The 25,254-nt window shown below is 35.9% G+C and overlaps 1 pseudogene; it reads right to left on the bottom strand.

Moving 5' to 3' along the window:
• Positions 1 to 18,281: 18,281 nt before the first annotated feature.
• On the bottom strand, positions 18,282 to 19,183 carry LOC139587653 (pre-mRNA-splicing factor ISY1 homolog pseudogene; annotated as a pseudogene).
• Positions 19,184 to 25,254: the final 6,071 nt, after the last annotated feature.

The raw sequence follows: 25,254 nt of genomic DNA on the forward strand, positions 1-25,254 counted from the left end.
TAGAAGCATTCTGAGTGATCCTAGTAGTAATCTCTGTGGATAAGTGTATTCAGAGATGTTGATTGTTGCTATAGAAGAACTCCATTTTGTTAGGAAACCTATTGAATAGACTAATTGAAGACTAAGTGGTTAAACTGAAAGACTGCCTCATGGCTAGGAAAATCTGCAAAGTTGTTTTATCAGTTAAGTAGTTAAAGATGTTCAATGAAGTTAGACAATAAACAATTAGTGAAGCTGTGAAGTGTATGGTCCTTGTACTAAAATTCACATTGTCACTCTTGGCATCTTTGTTAGCTGAACAAAACAAAACAAGAACAATCCCACAAAAATACCCAAGTCTCCTCTCCACACGAAAATCCCACCCAAAAAATCCAAACCCAAATATCTTAGTGAGAATAGCAGAAAATACATATCTTAATACTAGTCCTTTTGCCCTCCAGTAAAGTTCTGATTGTTGTAGACAGTCTTCCATCCACATAAAAACTTAACACTTTTTTCTTACCTTTATTTTCAATTTTCATAATATTGATCTCATATGTCACTATAAAAAGTGAAAAACAAGTTAAAATGAACCTTTTTCAGGTATTTCAAAAAGAAACTCTTAGAAGAGAAGAAGCTATAGAGCCTGAACAAGTCACGTGTGGCCCAGAGCAACAAACATAGCTCTCTGATCTTCAGGGCTCTGCAAAAATTTAAGTTACAGAGCATCTGCTTCTTGTCTCTTTCTTACCCACCCAATACTCACCCAAAAGCAGCCCAAACCCTTAAGTGTATAGCTTAAGGCTGAGATTATTCTTATCATGTGTGCTGCAGCCACAGGAAAGGAACAGACTTTATCACTAAGGAGAACTTGGAGATACCACTTATATTTCTGACATCTTTCAGTAAAGTCAATGAGAAAATTTTCCTCTATCTACAGAAGAGGATCTATCTACTTTGAATATTCTCACAGGTTTTCAAGATGTAAACATGTAGGTGAACAAGGGTTTTTGCATTATTATGTCCTGTCTATTCTTCCTGTGGAAGTAATTTGTACAATAAAGAATATCTTCATGTGTTACAAAACTTTCACCTGTTTCTTATCATCAGCAAAACATGAAAATACTTGTTTGCCACTTTAGCAACTTCAGATAATACCAAATAGAAAATTTGCTTCAAATTACCAGATAATGGCTCATCCTGGGAGCAATCCAAGGTGTAGAGTTTGAGTCTTTTCAATCTTTCTTGAAAAGATGCTATAAGACCTTAATTTTATCACCAATATCAAGATATTCAGAGCATAACAGATTATAGATAATTATTAAATTTTCAAATTATGGTTAATATTCCTATCCCTTTTCTTGTTGTGCAGCTGTGCCAGGTGGTTATTCTTGCTATTAGGGAGGTTATACTTAAGAAAATAATTGGCTTATATGATAGCAAGTTACTGTTTCCTGAGCCACAAGGTTTCTTACTATTCTGTGTTTCTCTGATTCTTATACTCTGGTCTAAGACATTTCTCTGTCTGACTAGAGGATTGGAGTCTGTTCCTCAGCCAGGGTCTGCAAGAAGCTCTGTATCTTAGACAAGTTATCCCTGACATATTGCTTAAGTCCGTATAAAGTCACATAGCACTAAAGCTGTGAATGTCCTCTGCTCCCTCAAAGGATACTAGGGCTTGTAAGACATGGATTTAAATGTACCACCTTTGGAATATTACACTACCCAGAACATAACAGCATCAGTTTTTCCTGTGAGTGAAACTGCTGATAAAGTCTCAGAGAAGAGGTAAATTTCTTCCTCCAGCCTCCATAAGCTCCTGCCTTTGATGTATTTTCTGAACTGCATACATTGACTTCAATTGCAAATCCAGCTCATTATGTGCTTTGAGCTATTCACTTCAACAGAGCCTTTTGATTAACCAGAATCTAAGAGTGTGACTCTCCCTGGTGTTCCCTAATTCATGGTAAGCATTAAGAACAAGTTGCTGCTGTAAATGACAGTGGATCAGACAAAGCTTTTATATACATCAGTTACCTACTACCGCAGGCCTTGTTTGAAATTCCTAGTGCTTCACAATATTCTACCATGCAGCCTTGTGTCACACTGTAAAGGGAGTATCAGGATGACTACACAGATGTTCCTGCAACCCCTACAAAACCCAGGCCTTTACCACAGAGACCATCATCCTCCTTAATGGATTCTATGCATAATAAATACAGACTTAATGATGAATATCTAAAATCACTCAGGGTGATAAGGCTATTTTTCATCCTCTGCATGTTGTAAAGGGAGAAAATTGAGAGACATATGCCTTTAAACTACAGAGGGAAAACTGCTAATTTCCTGTGTGTGCAGAATATTTTCATGGTTTGTTTGCTTTTATAAATATTTGTTAGCACCTGAACATCTTTGAAGGATTGGACATTGACAGTCATTCCAAATAGATAAGCCTATTTACAATAGAGATGGTGAATGTTGTTCTATTTTTCTATAATATTGTGTTGTACTTACCTTGGAAGAATTTGGTCATCTAAACATTATCACAATGTATGTGAAAAGCTGGAAATTTTGAAAATTCTATTCTGTTGCAAATGTTGAAATTTTTATTTTGATAGTAAGTAATTGATGAAATAGTTATATTAGTAATTGGATTAGAAATTGAAATATTTATATTGTAAAAGAACAATATTACTTCAATTTATTTAATTTGAGGAATGTGATGTAAATAATAGACTATGTAAAAAATATCAGACAATATTATGTTGTGACAAAAAGTGTCATATTTTATTTCATTATATTAATTTGACTTGACATAATGCACAGTTGATGTGGTTTAACCATTACAGTACATTAAATTAGTATAAAAATTTGCACATTTTGACTTTGTTGAACTAAGAGTGTTTCATAAGGTCAAAACAAAATATGTTAACACTAGCAGAATATGCTACTTCTGTTATTTTTTGTACTTCTAAAAATTACTCAGGTAAAAAACTTCAATTCCATCAAATCATCATTTTCTAAAACGATGCAGCAAAACCTTTTCTAGCAACAGTAAAATACACGTGAGGACTGTTAGGTTGATGAGCCTCATCTCCTTTGTCTTTATCCAGGCAATACACCTTTACAGCAGCTGAGGATCTGCCCTAACATTCCTGTTCTTCCTCTTGTCAGTCTGTGCCTTTCCTTTTATCATGGTGCTGGGAAAGGTAGGTCGAACATCTCAGCTTTATATTTTGCTTTTGGTCGCTCTGATCTCTGTCACAGTGAATTTCTTAGTCACCAGCCAGCTGCTGAGAAAACTGTCTGACACTCTCACGGGTCTTTCTTTGATGCCTGACATTTCCAGTTCTCCAGAGGAATGCAGTTGTCATGAGAGGTCATGGGCAGGGGGACTGGGAGCATCTATTAGGTTGCCAGGGCCAGTCACATGCTGGCCTTTAAAGAGAAGGACTGAGACAAAATTGTATTCAGCTGGGGGCCAGCACTGAGAGCAGGGATGCAAGGGATGCAAGGGATGCAAGGGATGCACTTTTGATGGTCGGGTCTGCCAAGCACTTACAGCTTGTTGCATTCTGCAAAATATGAATATCTGGAAAGAGAAGGTGAAGAAAAAATAAAGACCTGAAACATCTGGTTGTATTCTAGTGACCTAGTTGTATGCTGCCAGGGTGCTCTTGAGAGATGCAGCCGTGGGGAGGGGAGCAGTGACCCAGGGGTGGCTCACACAGGCTGTTTATTCAGGGGCTTCACCCTGCAGGGCCTTGTCCCACCCAGCCAGGAGCAGGAAACACAGGGGACACCGGGACTACCCAGCCTCAGGAATGAGGCATGGCCTGAGGTAGGAGCGGCACATGGGCAGGGCAGGGCTGTGGGGACTGGCCCTGCTACAGCATTTCTGGGCAGGGAGAGATTCCAGGGGGATGGAATGTGGTTCTGGAGCATGGGGCAGGATGGGGAGAGCCATGAGCAGAGCTGGACAGAGACAGTCAGGACTCTTGGTGGCCTCCAGATGCTAAGAGTACAGTACTGTGATCTGTTACTGCAGGTATCTCTCTGATTAATTGTAAATCTTTATCAGATGACTATTGGAGGAGAAAATGAAGCTTTAAATCAATGATAAAACTTTTTCTTTTTCTTGCAAACTGACCTGAGTGAATTTGACAAATATTGGTGACAATGAAAAGATGGCTTTCTTTAGTACCATCTAGATGTCCTTAAGAGAGATACCCAAATATTCTAAACAAAGTCCGAGTTTGGTCTTGAGCCAAAGACCTCCATGCATTCTCAGAATTTTAATTGAAACACAAATTAAGACAATGCAGGAGACAGCTACGAACTGGCCATCAGGCCCTGGAATCAGCTGTGGTTCAAAGATCATCCTCTGGAGCTCACTGCTTCCAAAAAGTAGGTGATAGTTTAGCAAAATAAGGGTTCCTGGGATGTTTAGTAGATGTCAAAAAAGACATACAGGACTGGAATTGTGTGTTCTTTTCTTTCTAGTAGTTTTATTAAAATATGAGAGACTGTATCTAAGAGCATTTCATACAATCTCTTAATGTGATATAAAACAAAAACAAGATTTCCAAGTAACCAGCCTAAACTGGTTTCTAACTTCAGTTGATGGTAACTTAGGCAAACTCATGTTCAGTGAAAGTTAGAATTTCTGTACTTATTTCATGCAAGGGTAATTGGGCTTCATGCAGAGTAAGACCAGGGAAGCTGGCAGGGTTCCTTTCACAATGCCACTGCCCAGGAGATAGGCTTTCAATTGTTTGATGCAGAATAGCTGTTGTCTCTGTGGAAACAAATACAAGTTATATTTTTGTACAAGTAGGAGTTCTGGAAACTCATTTAAAGTTGTCCCTGTGCTTTAAAAACGAAATATTGATCTATTTTAAACTTTCAAAATTAAGTTGACTTTAATAGCAGTGATTTTAGTGTCACGTGGAAAAAAATTACTTTGAACAAAGTTTGAATACCTTTTTGTTGCCAATAATTTATGATTCATAACTGAAATATACTTCTATATTTAATGCTTAGAATAAATATGGGATGTCTAATAAGAAAAAAGAACAAATTTGAGGAGTGAATGGTACACACTGTTAATGTGATACAAAGAGCTTAGACCCTTGGGAACTATTTTTCAACCCTAAAAATACCAACAAGGTGGTGTGATCTAAGAGTTGTAAAAGCAAAATAAATCGAAGAGCTTGGAACTGACTTTCTAGTCTCCAAGAATATAAATTGCTGCAGCTTCTTGTGTTGACATTTATTTACCATTTTGTAGTGTGAGAAAGGGCTTCAAGATTAGAACAGAGAAAATTAAATTATGTTCCTGTTCCTTTGGCTGCGGGAGGATTGTGTTTTAGAGATAGCTTTAAAGGTACATGGTCACTCTTAAAAGCCAGTACCTCACTTAATGTAGTTTATTCATAAATAAACTGTCCTGGAATCACTCAGCCAGAACTAAAGAAATAGACCAATTTTTTTGCCTACTAAATAATTGCTTATTCCTGAGGAACATTTAGAAATAGAAATAGTATGTAGATGATGTTGTCACTTTAGGGGCTGATAAGAACTTCATATTAAATTCCAAAGTCCAACTGAGGATGCAGCTAAGACATGCAGCAGTTCCATATCCAAAGAAGCACTGTTTTAAATTAGGTGAGATTTTCCACAAATGGCACTATAATGAAACAAAGATAATTTACTGTGTTCTGGCTAGACTGAATTTCCTGTCTACAAAGATTCATTGTAGCTGTTTGCAATGATAAAAGCCTTAAACATCTTTTATTAATACTGCTTTAGGTAGAATTTCTATATAATATTTAGGCATGTAAATATCTGAGCAAAGATAAGGGGGATAAAATGGTAATAAAATACATAAGGTTTTTAAAAGGAGGGCTGCTGCATAGCTTTGAATTTATATTAAACATTTAGGTAATAAAACATTTATACCCAGGTTTCAGGCCTGTAAGAAATGACAGTTTTCATAGCTTGTTTCACTGACAGTGATTGATCCAAAATACACTGTTTATTTTATCCTGATACAAAATATATTTTGTTTCTTACAAGTCTTGCTGAATTTATTAATAGATTTTTTTCTTTTCTGTCAAGTTTTTATAGTCTAAATTTCCCTGAGAGAAGACAGAGAGGAATATGTTAAAATTACCAAATAAAGCATGGAGGTGGAAAATATTAATTAAGTGTTAGAGAACTGACATATCATAAAATTAGTATGAAAAATGAGTAATACAAAAGGAAGCGCTGTGCAGCATGAAGTAATTTGAATGCTTTGAACAGAGATCAGTGCCAGAAAGCTCTAACTCCTAATAATAATGCAAGGAAATTTAGAAAAAAATGGCATCTGAAACTGGGAACCACAGACATTTATTCTGTCTGTTATGCTATTATATGTTGAAAACTGTGGTAATTCTGGTTTTGAAATCTGGTTTGCCACTGAGAAGTGTGGTGTTTTAATTTAATAGCTGATTTTTCTGGGCAAGGCCAACCAGCAACTGCAACTCCCTCCTCTTCACTGGCTCAAAGGAAAGGGCCTTTCCATGCCAAAATGCAGGGACAGGAATGGTTGCTAAGTCTCATATGAGTCATGGTAAGAAAAGAGCTTTTTCAAGGCCTCTCCCAGGCATCCTATGGGACTGTGATTGCAGTCACTCAGAGACTCACTGAAATCACAGGTGTTTTTCTACAAGTCCAAATCTGTTTCTACTTAAAACAGTTTCCAAAACCATGTTTTATGTGAGAAGCACAGCTTACACATTTCTCTAGCACATCTTAGGGTATGAGCTTTGTAACAAACTAAGAAAGAGCACAATCACAATCTTAGTATCTGGGTGTCAGAAAATATCTTTATATTGTTCTTTACATTGCTGCCATCTGTGATGCTTATTTAATAGGAGATATAAAGCATAATCAAAGATAAGCATAGGACATCTTGTGCAGATGTCTCATTTTGTTGATTGCTGAGGAGGGTTCTTGGGTAAAGCATCTCCTGTAGTCACTCTGGAAGAGCAATTACCTTGAGCTGCAGTCATTCAAATGGGGCTGTAGTGCTAGATCACATAGGCAGTTTAGGAACAGCAAGAAAAATTGCTGTGTCTGGAGCAGACTAAATAACCCTTCAGCTCAAAATCATGTCTTTGATAGGAGCCATCTCTAGAAAAAGATGATAAGAAAAGGCTTCATATAGAGTGGTGCTTCCCTTGATAAATATCCTTGCTTTGGAGAAACTGTGGTGCAAGTATTTCCTGAGGTGAAAGCTGTTGCTGCATCTTTTGAATAACAGTCCTCAGCAAAGTTTTCATCCATGATTTGTGTTACTGTCTTTGCAAGCATTCATACTTTTGACATGCACAGCACCTCATGACAATGTGTTCCACAGGTTTATGACCTGTGTGGAGAAGTTTTATTCCTTTGTTAATTTCAAACCTTCAGCTTATTTAACAGGAGGGTATAAAGCACAACCACAGATCAATATTGCAGAGACACAGGGCCATAATGGAACCTCCTAAATACAACTGAGTAAAAATAAGGTAGAAACTTAGAATATGATTAAGTGATTCATGCCATTATAAATAATCTATTCTCTCCTAAATTAATATCCCTAAGGAAAACAGGATCCAAAAGTAAGTGGAAGCATGTTAAACACAGATGTACACCAGGTCAGATATCATTATTGAGGGATCGCATTGACCTCCCACTTAAGGTAACAGAAAGATCTCTTAACAGGCAGCACAGAACTCTCAAATTCTTGTCATTACTAATACTGTCCAGCCTTATTTGTAATTGCAGTAATAGAAAAAGTTAAGTGAGTTCTCTGCAACTCTAGGGGTAATTGAGGTCTTTTCATTAGCTTGTGCTAATAAACCATGGTAGGTTTGTGGCAGAGTATATAAGTGTTCCCTGTCGTGTACTTGAGTGTGAACTCCGAGACTGTCTGAACATGTGCACCAGGACTGGGCTGTTAAACCTTGAGACTTTTTTTCTTGTAAGAAGTAAAGAGGATGCAGAAACAGCTCTTTCTGGTGATAAATCATGGTAGCTTGGACATTCTTCTGAAAACTGGAGGTTTACTGATTCAAGAAGGTTTGGTTTCTTTTTTTTTTAACTTGCTTAGAGGAAGGTTTATTTTCAAAAGCCTATGTTAAGCTTTTAGAACATGGTGAGTGTCTTTGTGTATGAATAAAAAAGACATCTCCTTTCTACTACTGAAGAAATAAGTAAGCTCCCTCTCCAGCCTGCTGCTTAGAATATTGTTTCCTTTAGAGATTTCTTTCACAAAAATTGTTTGCTTGAGCTGTGAGCCAGAGTTAATAGTTACTGTGTATTGATATTTTGAGCACCTGGTTTTTCAAAACTATAAAAGGAACTGCATTACAATCAAGCTGCTGCATTTTCCAGGGCTTGACAGAATGACATTTCTCACACCTTAGCCCTAAGCTTTTATACTTGAAGGTTCTAACTTTCTAATGTTGACAAAAGCAAGTAACAAAGCAAGTCTTGTGACAGAAGCACTAAGTTACACATTCCTGGGTGTCTGCTCACCCAGGATCTTCACACACAACTCAATGGTCTTTGGCTTTGTATTTTCCAGTAGCTGGGGCAGCATAGTGGAGGATCTTTCCTGTCAGCATTAGTAAAGAATAGAAGAATAGATAGTTAAGTTTGCATATTTATCACAACTGTGGTCATTTTCAAAGCATAGCATTATTTAATAAAATACATGCTTACATTACCAAATTTTCTTTCATTTCATTAATTACCACAGGCACTTCAGGAAAAATGGGGTAGAAGTGCAAGTTTTTGAATTTCAGTGAGTTTAATATAAAGGCAAGTTAAGGTAGCCTCTATAAAAGGAGAAGGAAAGGAGGGAGAAAAGCTTTAAGGGAGTTTGCAAATAAAAGCTCTTCTTTCCTTTCATCTCTCATGCTGGATCTTTGTTTAATCCCTAAACATCTTGCATGTACCATAATGGTTATTATACATTTAAGTGTAAATTACAACTTTTATAAACTTAAAAATAAGGGATTCTGTTTAAAGACAATGTGATTTTCCTGTCATATGCTAAGTACATCTAACATGCTGTCTGTGACATATGTATATATGAATATAGAGAGAGATTAGAAGAAAGGTTTCCTTTCTCTTCCTTCTAACAAATAATCTAAACCCTAGTTGTTTTTATACACTGTTTTTATTAGTATTGTTGCCATCACTTTTTGTTTTTCCTTATCTCATTTCAGTTTTTCTAGTAAATTGTTATCTCAAATTCTGCCGTTTTTTCCCTTTCTCACCAGACGGGGTAGGGGGGAAGGGAAGCATCTACTTGAGGCATAATTTCCAGCTGGTTTTAAACCACAACAATTTTAAACTTAAATGTTTTCTATTTATTCTTTTAAATAAAATTCTGTAGGAAAATATTGATGCTGATGTTAATAAAAAAGAAAAAAACAATGTGACTACCAAAAGTCTTAGGCCCTTGTTTGAACAGGGTAATAAGGTTTAACTATCCCCTGATACTATTAGTTATCAATTGTAAAATACATTTCATCTGCAAAGCATCCTGTATTATGAGAGCTGGTGTTTGGAAGCTTGTACTAGTTAAATTCTGATTCTTAATAATGAAACTTTTAGTAATCAGGATAACTAACCAGTGGTAGAAATTAGAAATGTGATGTATTCCCAACCTTTAAATCAACAGTGGATGGCATTTAAAGAGATACATTATGTTTTACCCAGAAATTATAAGATTGGTATAGAAATTGGTGCATAATTTGTCTGCTGTAAAATAAATTAGAATAGATTATAATATTTCCCTTTTGTTTTAACATACATAATCTAAAAATAAGGTATTTGTTTAATCTCAATTCTTAATTATGGTACTCAGCATGAGTGGCTGAGATCAGAAAGGCCAAGTCAGATTAGGATTTAATAAAATGCAAGTTAGAGCACTGCTTTCAGATTTTAGGATTCTACTGTATCATTGTTAAGGTCAATGACTGAAAATATTTTGATATGGTAAGGATATTATTCATTGAAACTTAATTACTAATATCCTTGCCTATTAATTTGCAGCTATGTAGTTAAATTTATTTTACATTTTCCATGTTTCCATCCCCACAACATATATATAGGAAAGACAATAATTTTTGGTTCTAGTGAGTATGACTGCTTTAAGGACTTAATAAAATCAATTCAACAGATGTCCCAAATTTAGGAACTCTTTTTGTGACCTATCAGCTGAAGGAAAATGGGAACCAGCAGCATGGGGCATAGGAATCTCGAATCCACAATGTGATGTCAAATACATGACACAGAGATGCTGAATAGCTCTTTGCAAAGAATGTTTTCTATTGTCGGAGAGAACAAGAAAATTCTTGACTCTTTCCAGGCTTGACTCTGAATATCTTTGGTGACTGGGTAACAAGTAGCACTGTGAATCTTTTAAGAAGCATTTCCAAATCATTGCATTTATCTGTTATCAAGTCATAAGAGCAGATGGGATATATGAACATAATAGGCAGGTTTCATTATGATGAAGACTATACTTGTGTGAAAGTGAGTAAATCCTTGAGGTATACACCTTTTGCTCCCTTTTCAGGTGTACTTAAACTGGATGCAGCTTACCCAATGTCCAGCTCTGGGTAGACATGGAAAACCTGACTTTCAGACTCCTCTTTATGGCAATGTAGATGCAGCTAATGTGTTTGAAAGGAATGGGTGCAATAGAGAGATGAGCACAACCTAACAGAAGCTTTTGCTTTACTGTTGAACAGTAAAGCAAAAAGAATATGATCATTGAAAAGTTCCTGAGTGAACTGGAGAAATTCCTTCAGTTTGAGAAAGTCTGGAAACAAAACTTGTCTTTGAATTTTACCAGACACAATTATATTCTGCACACCATTTTCATGACATTGCACAGGAACAGTGTAATTCCACCCTGCTTCACTGTGGACAAAGAGCAGTTCATTTAATATTAATTCTCATTTTTGCTTGAAAAACATCTGTGGCTATTTCACATTTTTTGTTCCAGTTTAAAATATGTGTACAAACTTATTTAGGCCCAAGAAATATGAATGAAATTTAAGTGAGTTTTCTACTTTCATCATTTAGACTTGATCAGTTCATTTACTAGAAAGTTAATATGGATGGTTTGAATCACTTAATAATCTGACCAGTGAGCTGAAGGAAAGATTCTGGATGTAAATATAAAATTACAAATTTCATTTTTAATACGAGGATATATTTCCTTATGGCTTAGAAACTCTGTTGGTGCAAAGGAAGAAGAAGGAAGCTTTATGTGCATTGAAAGCCAAGCAAGTCAAAGTCCTTTATCTGTTCATTTGCTAATCAGCTTCTGCCCCTGTTGATCTACAAACATCCATACATGAATACAGATTTTTATAAAAAGTGGGACAAAGATGCACTGCAGAGTGAGTTTATAGTCATGACACTTTTGATCTTGACTATTTCTTATGAGACATTTGTATTTTCCTACTTTTGTTAAGAAAGACAAAACAATGTAATACTACATTTATCAAAGATCTATTGTCTTTAAAATGGTATTAATAACTAAATGAATTCTGCTGCTTTTTAAATTAGATCATTCAAGAATGTAAGGATGCAAATTTGTCAAATATTTAGCTTAAATGTACTTAAAATTGATAATAAATTCTTCCTTTTTCTTAGCACTTCATGATGCTTCTTATTGCCAGCTAAACATGTAGTCCATACTAATAACAGAAATTTGTCGACTTGTTAGTTAAAATTCTCCTGCTACTGTATCTTTCCCTAGGGAGGACACTATTCAACAAAATCTGAAGCTCCCTCATGTTAAGGAGATAATTCTACCCAATCTATCCACTTCAGTTCCCTCCCTCAATAAAAATGAAAATATCTTAATGCATAACACTTGAGAATAGAAATTGAAATAATCACTTATAAATTTATCCACAGCTGACAGCTTTATTAATCTCTGTAGCTGTTGTCATTTGATAAAGAACAACATATGATAAAAATTCTGCAAATTACCTAATTAGGCATTCTGCAGCAGAAGATCTGCTATTATAATAACCAGTAATCAGGTAGAAGACCAAAACAATAACATTTGTCTTGGAAGAGAAAAGCTCTTTGACAATCTTCCTCATTTATGATGGTCTAGCTACAATCAAGGAAAGAATAATGGTTCATAGTCAATGGCAATATTCTGGCATGTAGCTATTACTGCTAATAGATGAAGAAAAATTCTTGTGTTTGACAGGAAATCCCTCTTGCAAAAATACCCTGGAGCACATTTGTTACAGCATACACAGAAATATATCCTAGAACCTGAAAGCAGTCTTCATGAGGAGAGCAGGACTTAGAGGAAGGAGATCAACAAGACTTTCATCTTTCCCCTGTTTTTTGAAGGAGAAACCTAACTAATTTCAGTAGAGATATCTATGGAAAGCCTTTAATGCAATTCCTTTCAAACATTAATAATGCCTGAGTCAGTAATGTATTTTGTCTAATGGGGATGGTTTTTATGAGGTCATTGTTTGGCATCTTAGTATGACCTACTTGCCAAATGTTAGTAGAAAACAGGGCTTTGGTCCTTTGAGAAACTGTGACTAAAAATGTTTATTTTCTTCAGTTGACAGCAAATGGAGCCTAGGCTAAGTAGTTAACACTGCAAACACCTGATGTTATGTGTGATACCTCCAGAATGTGTTATGCCTCTGTGTTTGCTGGTGGTGTATATATATTATCTCATTGTCAGTGAGTCACAGATACTGTAGTCCTTCAATTAATAATTAAATTCTGTGGAAATGAAATCACTACAAAGTTTTGAAACTTTCATAAATCTGCTTTTTTTATGTTGACTCTTTTATCTTGCCTTTGTTTGTGTAAATGGCATCTACCTTTTTTATTAAACTACCTTCATCTCAAACAGTGAGCTTTTAAATATTATTTTTTCCTGTCCTCTTGAGGAGTGGGAGTGAGAGACAGAGAGGCTGAGATTTCTTGCAGACAGCCAAAGTCAACCCATCACTAAATCAAAAGCTGCATGACAGGAGAGCAGTGGATGTTTTCTGTCTGGGCTTCAGTCAAGACTTTGAGACCATCTCCCATAAGATCTTCATAGAGAAGCTGTTCATATGTGGGCTGCAGGAGCAGACAGGGAGGTAGATTGAAAACTTGCTTGGAAGACAGAAAATTATATTAATACCCCATACAAGTATTGAACAAGAGACTATTTATATTATTTCTACAATAATAAATTGAGTATTTTAACTTTTCCAACTTAGGCTTCTAAATACATGTTCAGACATGAGTAATAACTTGGAGTTAGAAATGAATACAAGAAAAATTGGTTATTTATCTGCTTATAATGGATTTTAGTAAGACATCTGGATACAAAAATAATATTCATAATAATATTAAAAGCAAAATTCAGGAAAATGTACCTGACACAGGTAATGGATTCCTCATGATGAACTCAATTCATACATACTTAATGGAAAAGCAGAGAACATAATAAACTGCATTACAAATACTTAAGATGATGGTTTTTCTTAGGGAGAGGCATCTGAAACCACATTTTTTGGGGGATTTGGAAGTGTCCAAGGCTTTCAAAACATGCCTTTTAGCATATTCAAAAGTATTTTATACCTTTTGAATTTCTCTGGACATAATTTTGTGGTCTATTTTTACTTACTTTTCTAGTATGGGAATATTTTCTATCATGGGAAAAATCCCATGATATTCTCTCATAATAGTCAAGCTTCAATTTGCTGTTTCTTAAAAGATTAAATATACTTTGAAGATCTTCTGTGAGCCACTGACTTTTAAGTTGTTCTGATACCTGTTGACACTTCATTTAGGAAATATGCCAGAGAAGCAACCCCTACCATAACCCTACAGACCTTGTATTTTCATTCAGCTACACAGCTGTGCAAAATCCTTAGCAATTTGAGAAATCCCTTTGTCATCTCTATTGCTGCTAGTTTTTTGAGTCCAAAATAATGAAATGTTATGAGTAGAAAGATTTTTGTTGGTTTTCCGTGTTATTTTTGTGCATGAGAACAGCCTCTGGCAACATTAAATACAATACAAAAAAAGATAATATCTAAGCATAAACAAAATCTCAAAATGTTTTTTTCATAATTTTGTACAGTAAAATGAGTAAAAATGACATTAGTAAAGCCTGCAAATGTGATCTTTAGCAACAATTACATTACAGTGTAAAACATAAGCATAACTTTGAAACAAATGAGAGACCAAGATGTCATATAAAATTATCTCTTATTTTTCATGATTTTTTCTTCCTTCTTGATAATTCTACCTCTCCAAAGTTCTCTTTTTAAACACTTTATCTGAGAAAGTGTTACCCAAAGTAGTTCTTATCCAATATAACACAGAACAAATGAGAAATGTAAAATAAACTAAACTAAACTTAGCTAGAGGTTGTTATTTTTTATGCAATGAAAATGTATTTAGATATGAATTTCCAAAGGTTACTATTATTGTAGTACATTGGTAATGTTTTGGAGCCAAAATGGGTGATCCTTTTTTTTATTTGATTGTTTCTAAATCTGTTTCCACACTTGTTTCTGCATTTTTCTCTGATATAACTGTGCACCTCTATTTCAAGCTTAGTTTAGTTAAAATCTGAAATGCATTGGATGATTGATTGGCTTGCTGGACTTAAGTCTACCCTGAAAATTGGCATGACCTGACCTTGTAATGTTCTATCTCTCTGCCCTGTCATAGCAATTTGAATGAGACCCATATTTTAATAGCCATTTATAGTGCTCCCAAATGCCAAACCTCGTCAGCTTGGCTATGGCCTTTACAATTATGAGTGGAATTGCTTCCTTGTGCTCAGGAATGGCTTTTATGCTATGCTGTAACCTGATATAGATTTTGCTGTATTTCCTTGCTTTTTAGAGCAAGAGTGAGAAAACACATATCACATCAATTATAACTTTATTCTTCTTCTATCCTTACCTCCTCCCACTTACACTTTATGGCTTGATTGTTAGGCTGTTGGTGTCTGGGCCTGTAGCAAAATTAGGTGTTCCAGATTCTGCTTCTCCCTTTCTTGAGCACAGCACTAATGTGGAGATTCTGTTTCTTCAGTGTTTTCAGAAAGGTTTTATACCAGAATGAATAGCAAGCTGGGGAGGAACCAACCCATTTCCATTGCTTTTGGAGATATTGAGAGAAGACATCGAACATAAATTTTAATTCTGGTTCCTTCCTATCAAGAAATTCTACCAAGAACTTCAGTTATAAGAAGGCTGAAAAGAATAATACTGCAACTAAGAAGTACTTGTTCTACTAATATATCCTCTTTCCAGTGTCTTTTTTCCAGATATATCCATTTTGCTGGCCTCTGTGAGAAGAGGCTGAGGCTGCCCCCTTGCTGGACATCCAATTCCACCTGGCTTCAATGAACCCAATGCAGGGCACAGCTGACCTTATCAGCAATGATAGTGGTGCCTCTGGGAAAATGTATTTAAGCAAAGGCAGAAAACACCACATGGGCAGAGGAAACAAAACCAGTGAAAAAATAGAGGGAGCACAAAAGTCAAAGGAGGAGGCAAAACTCCATGGGAGGTTAGGTTTTCCTTGTGGCCTGTATGTGACCTGCAACAGAGCATGCTTATCCTTAGTACAGCTTTCTTTTCAATGAGAAAATACCAGCATGAGCCAACCTGAAGTATTTTACTACTCACATGTGTTTAATGAACATGATTGAAAAAGCATGAGAAAGAACAGGAATTTTGTGGGATCTGAAAGTAAAAAATTATAAAAAGCGAGTAGTGAAAAGCCTGAAAATTCCCAGTGTTCAAAGCAACAAAAATAATGGAGTGAAATGCTAGCTCTTGTTGTCATGCAATTATTATCAGCTCTCTGTGGGTGTCGTGTGAAGCTCCAGGAAGCTGGATCCCATTCTGAAAATTCCAGACATGTTGAGGCTGTGTCCATGCAACAGGTCCTGTTTGTACTGGGTGAATTAGTTAATCAGCAGGAGATGCCTTGTACACAGAGTCAACTGAGAAGAAACTCAACTATCAGGTTTTCTGAAGAAAACTCTCTTTAAAATTCTCCCACTGTTGTGTTAGAATTATTGTGTCTTTGTGTTACTGACCTTCTAGGTGTCCACATAATGTGTCCTCTAACTTGTGTTTGAGCTTAATCTTGGAAATAAGGCTGATTACGTGTATTTGTATCTGTTCTGAGTTAGGATAAGTAAAACTTCTGCTGAAATAAGGCATACCTTTCAGCATTTGCTATTTCCCCACTCTGCCATGGTACTTACTGCGCTGTTTATTTCTCTCCAGGTCACATTAGAATGAAATGTGCTGTCGTCAGAAGCCATGAAGTGCATCATAAAATGCCACATGTTGGCCCTACCAGTAATAGATGCAACTCCTGGACTTCAGCAAGGTGTCCTTGCTCAGACCAGAGCTGGTGCCTTGAAATACTAAGAAAAATTGCCTCATAAAAAATTATATCAAAAAGGAAAACAGTAACTCATAACTAAAATTCCAAATTCAAATTCAAATAAAAGGGTTCCAGTAAGACTCTTTGTAGTACCTCTGGACCCAATTTCCTGAAAAATTCAAGAAATATAGCTATAGGTAACCAAACAGATACTAGATTTTGGTTTCTACAGTAAAACTATTTTCAGCTCAGGGCTATATATGAAAGCAAATATATGAAAGTAAAGACTTCAAACCAAAACAGACAGAAAGTGTGAGCTATTGAAAGTATAAGGCTATTACTAAATTTCAGGCTAAGATTACAGTTGTGGATGTATGAATTACAGTAAGCTACTGGTAGTAAAAAAAATTTAAATCATGCAATTTAATTAAAATAGTTGATTATCTCATGGAATTATATTAGCTAAAAACCTGAAAAATTTTTTAAGAACTTATCGTTGCTTCCAAAATATTTAAGAAAAAACCAGAAGCTGCAAAGTTTTTACTGCAGGATCCTGTGGGTGATGATGACAGAAGCCCTCTTTTCAAGGGTTATGACTTTCATGAGTGCCAAACCAAATTTATTTCAGTTAACATAAAATTAAATTAAAGTAGATAATAAACCATGTGTAGAAGTGGATCTTGATGATAGACTGTGATTGCTGACTTACAAACCAATGCTCCAAAGTTTATTGTAGCTGTAATTCTCCAGGAAGAATGGCCAACTAACTGTTTAGGCTATTAACCTGCATGTGTGAAGAGCAAATGCTTCAGCAGAAGTCCTCTGCTAACACTTCAGGATTGTACATAGGTTTACAAGTTGTAAGGAAGAGATTATTTTTGAGAATGTTGGCATGGGCCTTCTTGGCAAGAGTCACGGAGTAGGAAAGGAGCTGAAACGTGGTAGTCACAACTCATTTAATCACAGGACCACTTTCTGATGTAACATAATCCAATAAAATGTGGTACGGCTCCACTGCTGTCAATTAAGGAGTTAGTGCGAAGGTTCCACAAGAACATGGGGAAATACTTGCATTAATAAACTGAATTAGATATGATAATGAGAATGTCTCCTCTGCATCAAACAGTATGATTTGTTGATCCAGATCCAAGGACAAACTTTATAGAAACATACACAAAAGGATTTCTACATAGAAATCAGCAGTATTTTATGAAGCAGGATCCTGTCAGAGATCACATTTTATACTCCTACTGTATAAAAATGGGCACTCTGGACAAGTTAATGAATGAATGATTAAAGACACTACTAAAGTAGCAAAGCACAGTCATATTTTAACAGTACTTTTCTTGACCTCTTAGATGTAGAAAAAAGTTTTATTTAATAGAAAAAGTGAGTTTATTACCAGAAATGTTAACATTTTAGAGGGATGTCATCAATCTTGCTTTATAATCAACCATCAAATATTTGTCTTGACACTTCTATAAATTGTTCTGTTAATGCAAAAGTTTACATTAGAAAAATACAATTAGAACACAGTTTTTAAAAGCATGACATTTAAGTCCATAATAAAAGTAATAAAACTGTTAGCACTCTATTGAAGTTTTTTATTTACAACCCATTGTATAATTTGTTAAATTATAAGAGAAATATATGGACTACAATTACAAATATCAAACTTGATTAAAGTAGGAAGTTCATATTATGCAACCCAAACCTAGTAAGTTAAAAAAAGATACATTTTAGCTGTCCTAGTTATGTGGATTTATGTAATATTTGTCTGGATTTTCTTATATTTTTGTTACTGTAGAGTGCTGTTTTAGTCAAAGTCATCTTCTCTTCAAAGAAAACAACTATATATCTTGCAATGTAGAAAAGTAATACTTGTAAAGAGCTTCCTTAATCTGCTGTTGAGTTGGCACTGGAACATGTGCAATAAATTTCTGTTGGCCATCTTCACCTTCTCTCTCCTTACCACCTTCCTCATCAGCCCCTTCATCATGGGTACCATTGATTTTTTTTCCTCCACCTCCTCACCTCTTGCAAGTTGTGTATATCTCTCCATCTTCCATTTTTCCATTGATTCTGCTATAATTTTCTTCTCATGTTCCTGCTCCAAGGTCTCCAGAATCCCATCATCTTCATCCCTGTAGCCATAGTACTCAGTGTTGATGTCCTTCATAAGCTTAGCCTGGGTCTTCCATGGGGGTGGCAGGGGTTCCTTTCAAAAAGCTCTCTAACTCCTGGCAAGTCCTTTGCAGCCTCAAAGTATTGGTAGCCTCTGTTTCCTAGAACGTCTTTTCCTTTGTGATCTAACATTTTCAGGCTAATCCTAGCATAATCAGGACCTCCCAGCTCCTTTATTCTGTATTCCCAGTGTGCTTTCTCCCTCAGAAGTTTGTTAATTTCATCTTTCAGGTCCCAAATTCTGAATTCATGCAATGCAGCATTTTGGATCTGTGCCACTTTCTTAGAAATCTCCCCAGTGATCTATCCTCCTCTATTTCTCAGCTTTGGGCAGTTCATTACACTCTGATGCAAAGAAAGGCTCCTTGACTTTTCCTTCCTCAAGCCCCGCCGAACATGCCGTACACACAGGAGCTCCATGCCCCAAAACTGAACCTGACCCTGCTCCAGAAGTGTGCCAGTGAAACCCTCTTGGCACACAGCAAGGAGGCAAAGACACTTTTAGGATTGTAGCATTGCACCATACCTTTATAACTGGATGATCCTGCACAGAGATAAAGCCACTCATTTCTTTGGTGGGGCTTTTCTTCTATTTTTCAGGTTTTTCAGCTTCTCTGCCTTTTTGTTTTGCACAGCTCTTTGGCTGTATTTTCCTCACAACTCTGGCTGTTGCTAGCTCTGGCTGTATTTTTGCAACTTTTTGCTGCTGGGTCAGGCTCACCTCTGGTCTTTTCCAGCTTTTAGCTGTAGGGACAGGCTCTGCATGCACTGTCCTTGGTCTCCCTCCACTCTGCCAGCAGGAACTGGCGGCTGTCCTCACACTGAGTCACCAAAGGTTATGGCAGGAGGGGTGGGTCAGAGACAGAGACAACACACACCCCAGAATTCTCATGTAACAGCAGTGTATTTTATTCTTCCTACCTCCTTAAACAGGAGGATTTGAATCTCCTGGTCCAGACAGGTCATTGGTCTGGCTTAAGCACCAGTTCCTGTGCCAGTGAGACACCTGCAGCTTAGGGTGGAACATGACTGGGGGAAGTCCCTGTAGGTATTCAAATCCATCCCATCATAGCTCAGCCCAGGGGCTGGTTAATGGAACCAGGCTGGGCTTCTTCTTTATAATCAAATTAATTTCCTAGCACAAGCTAGCTCATACTGTAACATGCACCTTTGTCCACATGTTCCAGGCTGTATGTTTTCTGTCCCACACCACAGGACAAGTGTACCAATGGAAAAGCAGTGGTTGTTAATTTTCCAAAGAGTAAAAACACTGCTCATCATCAGTCAGTTTCTTCAATACATATGGTGTTAGCCAGAACCGGGTGATCCTTCCTATAGGACATGCTCTTACTGAAATACCTTTGCTCCCAAAACTGGCCTGACTAAAGATTACCATCTTGGATATGTTTACTTTCTGTGGTTGAGATGGGCATATACAAGAAATGGGAAAATTATTTTAATACCTTAAAGTAATTTTAAAAAGCCTGCCAATTTGGAGTCTAAACCACATTTTCTGATGTCAATTGAAACCCTGCTATAGATATACACACACACACACACACACACACACACACAAATCCCCTTTGATTGCAGTCAACTTTGAATGTGACCTTAACCCTGCAGAGATGAATATTTCTCAGTGTATAAACTTCAGCAAGTTGAAAACACTTAAAATACTTTCCCAGAAACATTTTCTATGAACTGTAATCATCAAAAGGTTTCCTCTAGTTATGTAATGAATTGTCCTATCTCAGAATAAAAGTAAAATTTAGCTGAATCATGGGCTATATTAAACATGAACGATTTATTTTTTCCCTTGTGGTCTAAAGCAGGACCAGTATCCTAAGATTGCTTTTATAGAGTATTATGACTTTACCATCCTTTAAAATAAATAGAATGCTGATATCTTAGCTATATAATATAAATGTAGGATTTTCTGTGGTTTTTTTTTTTTTTTTGGTCCACAAATGTGTTTCATTAAATGCTATGGTTCAGGCTATACATATATATATATTCCTGGCTAGCACTCATTGTCATAGCATACTTATTATTATATTTTTAATTTAACTATATTTTATAATTTTTGAAACACAGATTCAATACTGAATAAGTTTTATTTTAACATCTTCCTTTCCCCTTTCCTCCCCTGCTTTTATTCTAGTGAGTTTGCACTTTCAGGACTTATGCTTCTAAAATGGTATACAGCTTCAAATCCTGGAAAAGTCAATGCCAGTCTGCAAGTCATTTTAACTTCTCTCTGAATTAGAGCATGTGTCAGTGCCACAGTGAAGGCTGAAGCCAAAAAACAAACAGCAAGGGTAGCATGTGCTTGATGAAATTTACTTTAGTCTCCTTGCTATTCTGTAGGAGGGCCACTTACTGACAGAATGTGAACCTTTCAGTATGGAAGGGAAATACAAGTTCTGCTTTCCCACCTTATCATGGTGGAATACACACATTACAGTTCTGGTTGCCAGAAATTGTAGTCTCTTCAAAAGAAGCAAGTGGCTCCTATTGTGGCTGTTTTCAGGGATCTTTAGTTTCCTTTGCTGATTAAGAAATGTCTCTAAAAAATTGCCAGTACTACAGGCTATAAAGCCCCATCCAGTGAGCTGCCAAGTGTCTTCCTTTGCTGCTGAACCCATTATCGTTGAGGCACATTTAACATGTCCTTGGCTGTGCTTGCAGCCACGAATCACTTGGGAAAAGTCTTTCTGAGTGGTCAACAACTCTCCTTAATTTACCAGAACTGCTTGGACACCCTGCTAATCTTATTTAACACACATTGAAAAGTTACTGACTTTTGTGACTTGCTCAAGATTTCTCATTTGTATGTTATCCAACCTGCGTTCATTTATCTTGTTAAACATTACATTTCAGCGAGCAAACTTCTCAGTTCTGGTGTCTTTATTATTTCCTATGTATATCTCTATTTTATTCTTCCTTTCCTGGAATTTTATGTTGTAATTTTTTGTTGTCTGGCTCTTATCAAAATATATTCCTATTTTTTTTTCAATCCCTTGTACCATTTCTTTATTAATTAAAAAGTGAAGTTTTGTATTCTTTTTCCAGGTTCTATTTCCCCAGCCTTTTACCTACTCTCTTCATTTTTTTTCTTATTTCTTCTGCTCTATATATTTATCACATCGTCTTTGCTGCTGACATACCCACAGACTATCTCAGATTTGCTCATCTAGGCATGTTCTCATGAAGCTTATCTCTTTCTGCCACTCTCAGTGTAAAGACTCTTACCTTCCTGCCACTGCCTTCTTTTTTCTGCACACATTTTGAAATTCAGTCCAGTAGCTCCTTATATACAAAGATAAGCTACAAAAATGTTGCTAAAAGTATAAAAAAAAAAAAAGAAAAAATCCACAAACACAAGAGAACTCACTTTTTGGCAGGTTTTGTACCATCTTAGGGTTCTATCCTGTGCATTGTTGCCATTAGCATTCTTTTCTGAACAGTAAAAAAGAACAGTGTCAGATGGAAACATTACAGAATCTTCAACACTTAAAAAAAAGGACTAGTTAGAGTAAAATGAGAAATGTGAGCTGTCTTTATTAACCAATTGGACAGTTTTATGCACAAGTGAATTGCCTAGATAATGGAAATATGGTCAGTCTTATCCATGTGGAACACAACAAAGTGAGAGGCATTGAGTTAATTGAGGGAATGACCAGCAAAGCTGGAGAGGACAGATAGAACAAAAGAGTAAGGAAAAAATCAGCTGAAGTGGGAACAGGAATAGTGGAATGCCTTGTATATGATAACAAAAAGGAGTTGGATATTAGGCCTGTTATACTAACAATTATTTATGTAAGTTATCTTTTGAAGATAGTATTGTATTAAACAATAGAATATGTAGCTGCAGTTTGATGCAGCTATCAAAAACCACTAAAGTGATCTTTGGGGTATTTCAACTATTCCAAGGAATACTTTCCAAGTATTTTTATTATATATAAGGAATAATTTACAGAAGGGATATAGATATCTTACCAAACTACTGTAAACAAATCTGATCAGCCAAGTTGAAGAAAGAATAATTAAAATATAGAAGCAACAGATTGACTGATGCAGCTGAAAGCATCTCTCTTGTTGGAACATGCTAAAAGGGCTTGTTCTGCTAAATCTTCAGTGAAGGCTGAAATAAAACATGATCACTCTTTTCCCATAAGAATTTTAAGGTCCATATATCTGGGCAGTGTGAGGACAGAGAAATAAAAGAGTCATGCTTGTATGAAAACAAATGACACATACTGATCAACAAAAAATGCATGGTAGAAGTATTACTGTATTTTAATTACTGCTGTGAAAAGAAGTAGAAAGGCTTAGAAGCAATTGATTTTAAGATGAAATTTGCTATATTTCTGCACAGGTTTTTGTGACATGATAGGGAGTATTTGCTGAGCTGTGATGTCCTGTCCAATTCAAATCCTCAAGGGTTATGCAAGCTAGTGCAATACTGATTCTTCACCCTAAACTTGCAGATTTATTTTTCTTACTGCAGATCAGAGCCATGATAGATTAGCTCCAACTGCTCATCCAGTTTGCATTGCAGCACCAGTTTTATTGAAGCAAAAACTGAAGTGTGAACTTTTAACATGGTCCATTGTTCAAAAGCATTATACCTTAAACATAATGGTCACTGTCTTATAGGAGCAAAATAGGATATTTATACTGGCCTGTATAGGAGCATATTTTGACATTTGCTCAAACCTTGCCTTCTGTAGAAAACTGTAGTGGGGGAAAAGTAACATGAAAACAATTAAGTCTCAGAATCTTTAGAGTTTTGGTTGATCTTTTTCTGTCTCTACAAAGACATCAAATGCAAACAACATCATCAGGAAATGCAGTGATGGAAGCATTAGGTACCTCTAAAATCCATTGATTACCTATATTTTCTTAGAATTGCAGCCATATAAACAAAATGCTAATGAAATGGAGTATTACTCTATATTGAAATATTTGAAGCTAAACAGTTGTATATTCTTAAGCATTTGAATACACTTAATTTTTCTTAATAAATTCCTACATTCTGAGAACTTTGGTAAATCATTGAAGATCCCCAAAAACTGCAAATGAAAAATAATGATGTGTAATTTTTTTCAGCGGTAACAGGATTGTTTTGACAAGGGGAAAATTCAAAATAGAAATTACTAGTTAGCTGCACAACATAGGAGAGTTCTCAAATTTGAGAGATGCTGCTGGATAGGATGAATCTCTAAGTGAATGAAAGTAAAATGAATATATGAATACTCATAATTACTAAAAAAATTAGTGAAATTACTCTTTTTGACTGTAGAATTCTAATTTTACAATAGAATTTTTTCTTCATTTGGTTCAAGTTGAAAATATTTCTGTTTGTCATTCTGAAAAAAGATATTTCTTCATATAGTCAATTCTTAGAACACCATGAATATGAGCGGAATAATTCTTTTTATAAAGGAAAGGAAACGTCTATGTGCCATTTCAAGGGGATATTTGCTTGCACTTGTCACATCTTATCCAGATATGGATGCTGTGAGAGGACCTTTTTGGACCATTTGCATTGCTACCTTTCTCCAGGGGTAACACAGTTAACATTCTACAAGTGAAATGTGATGGTCCTTTTGTTTGAGATTTATAGTCGGGCAGTTGTGTGAAATCTTTCTGAATATTTCAACTGCAGACAAGTAAAATATTTTTAAGCCATGTGAGTACTTCATAGAACATTAGGAGATAGAATATTTACACCATCTATTTGAGTAAAAAGAATTTGTTAGGACTCTTTTGTGTACTGAGCTGCCTGCAATTCCTGTCTGGACATAACATTTCCTTTTCCAAAACCCCTTACTATTTCTGTCTCTCTTGTAATCTTGTAGGATTATGTCTTTTGCTAATGTGACCTGATTTGCATTGCACCTATAAATTGCAGTTAAGCAGCAACACCTCAGAGGAGAATAAGAAAAGGCATTTTATCACTTCTGGAGTTGTGTATTGTAAGGTCAAGGTTGGAGCATGCCTAAGGGAAAAGTATTTGCCACTCACACTTTGTTTTCTCTGTGACCATGTAAAAGGACTTCAGTCTCCAGAGATATGATTAAAGCAATTTACACAGACACTAAATCTGTGCACGTGGAACTGGTACAATGAAGAACAAAGCTACAAACAGATAAGGCAAACCTTGGGATTTTTGTCTGATTTCTTGACCCTATGGGACACCTTCTATTCTCCAAGGCTGAGTAAGAAATTCAGGTCCTGTAAACCTTTTAGTTTTGTCAACCATAATTGGAATTTGGAAGAATAGGCAGCACTGTAGTCAGAAATCATTTGTCAGGAAGTGCATTTGTAACCAAAGCATAAACCATAGAGGTCAATTGTTGATCTCTGTCAAAAGGTAGCAAAATAGAATTCACAGCCTTGAGCTAAAATATTAATCTTTCCCTTTTTGGTTTTCTAGAACTTTGTAAATCTGTGTAATAACTTAATAAGAAAGTTTTTAAATCAACACCACAACATTTTAGCGAGCTAAGAGTTTTTTTCTAACTGCCTAAAATATTAAATGAAGAAAACTTCATGGAGACATGTGACTTCCACATCTGAAGGCAAAAAAAAAAAGAAGCAACACTTGTGTAAATTCACATCACAGCAATAAAT

Source organism: Agelaius tricolor, unplaced genomic scaffold, assembly GCF_023055355.1.
Source record: "Agelaius tricolor isolate 1412-34295 unplaced genomic scaffold, bAgeTri1.0.p SCAF_3, whole genome shotgun sequence".
In the NCBI taxonomy this organism is placed as follows: Eukaryota; Metazoa; Chordata; class Aves; order Passeriformes; family Icteridae; genus Agelaius; species Agelaius tricolor.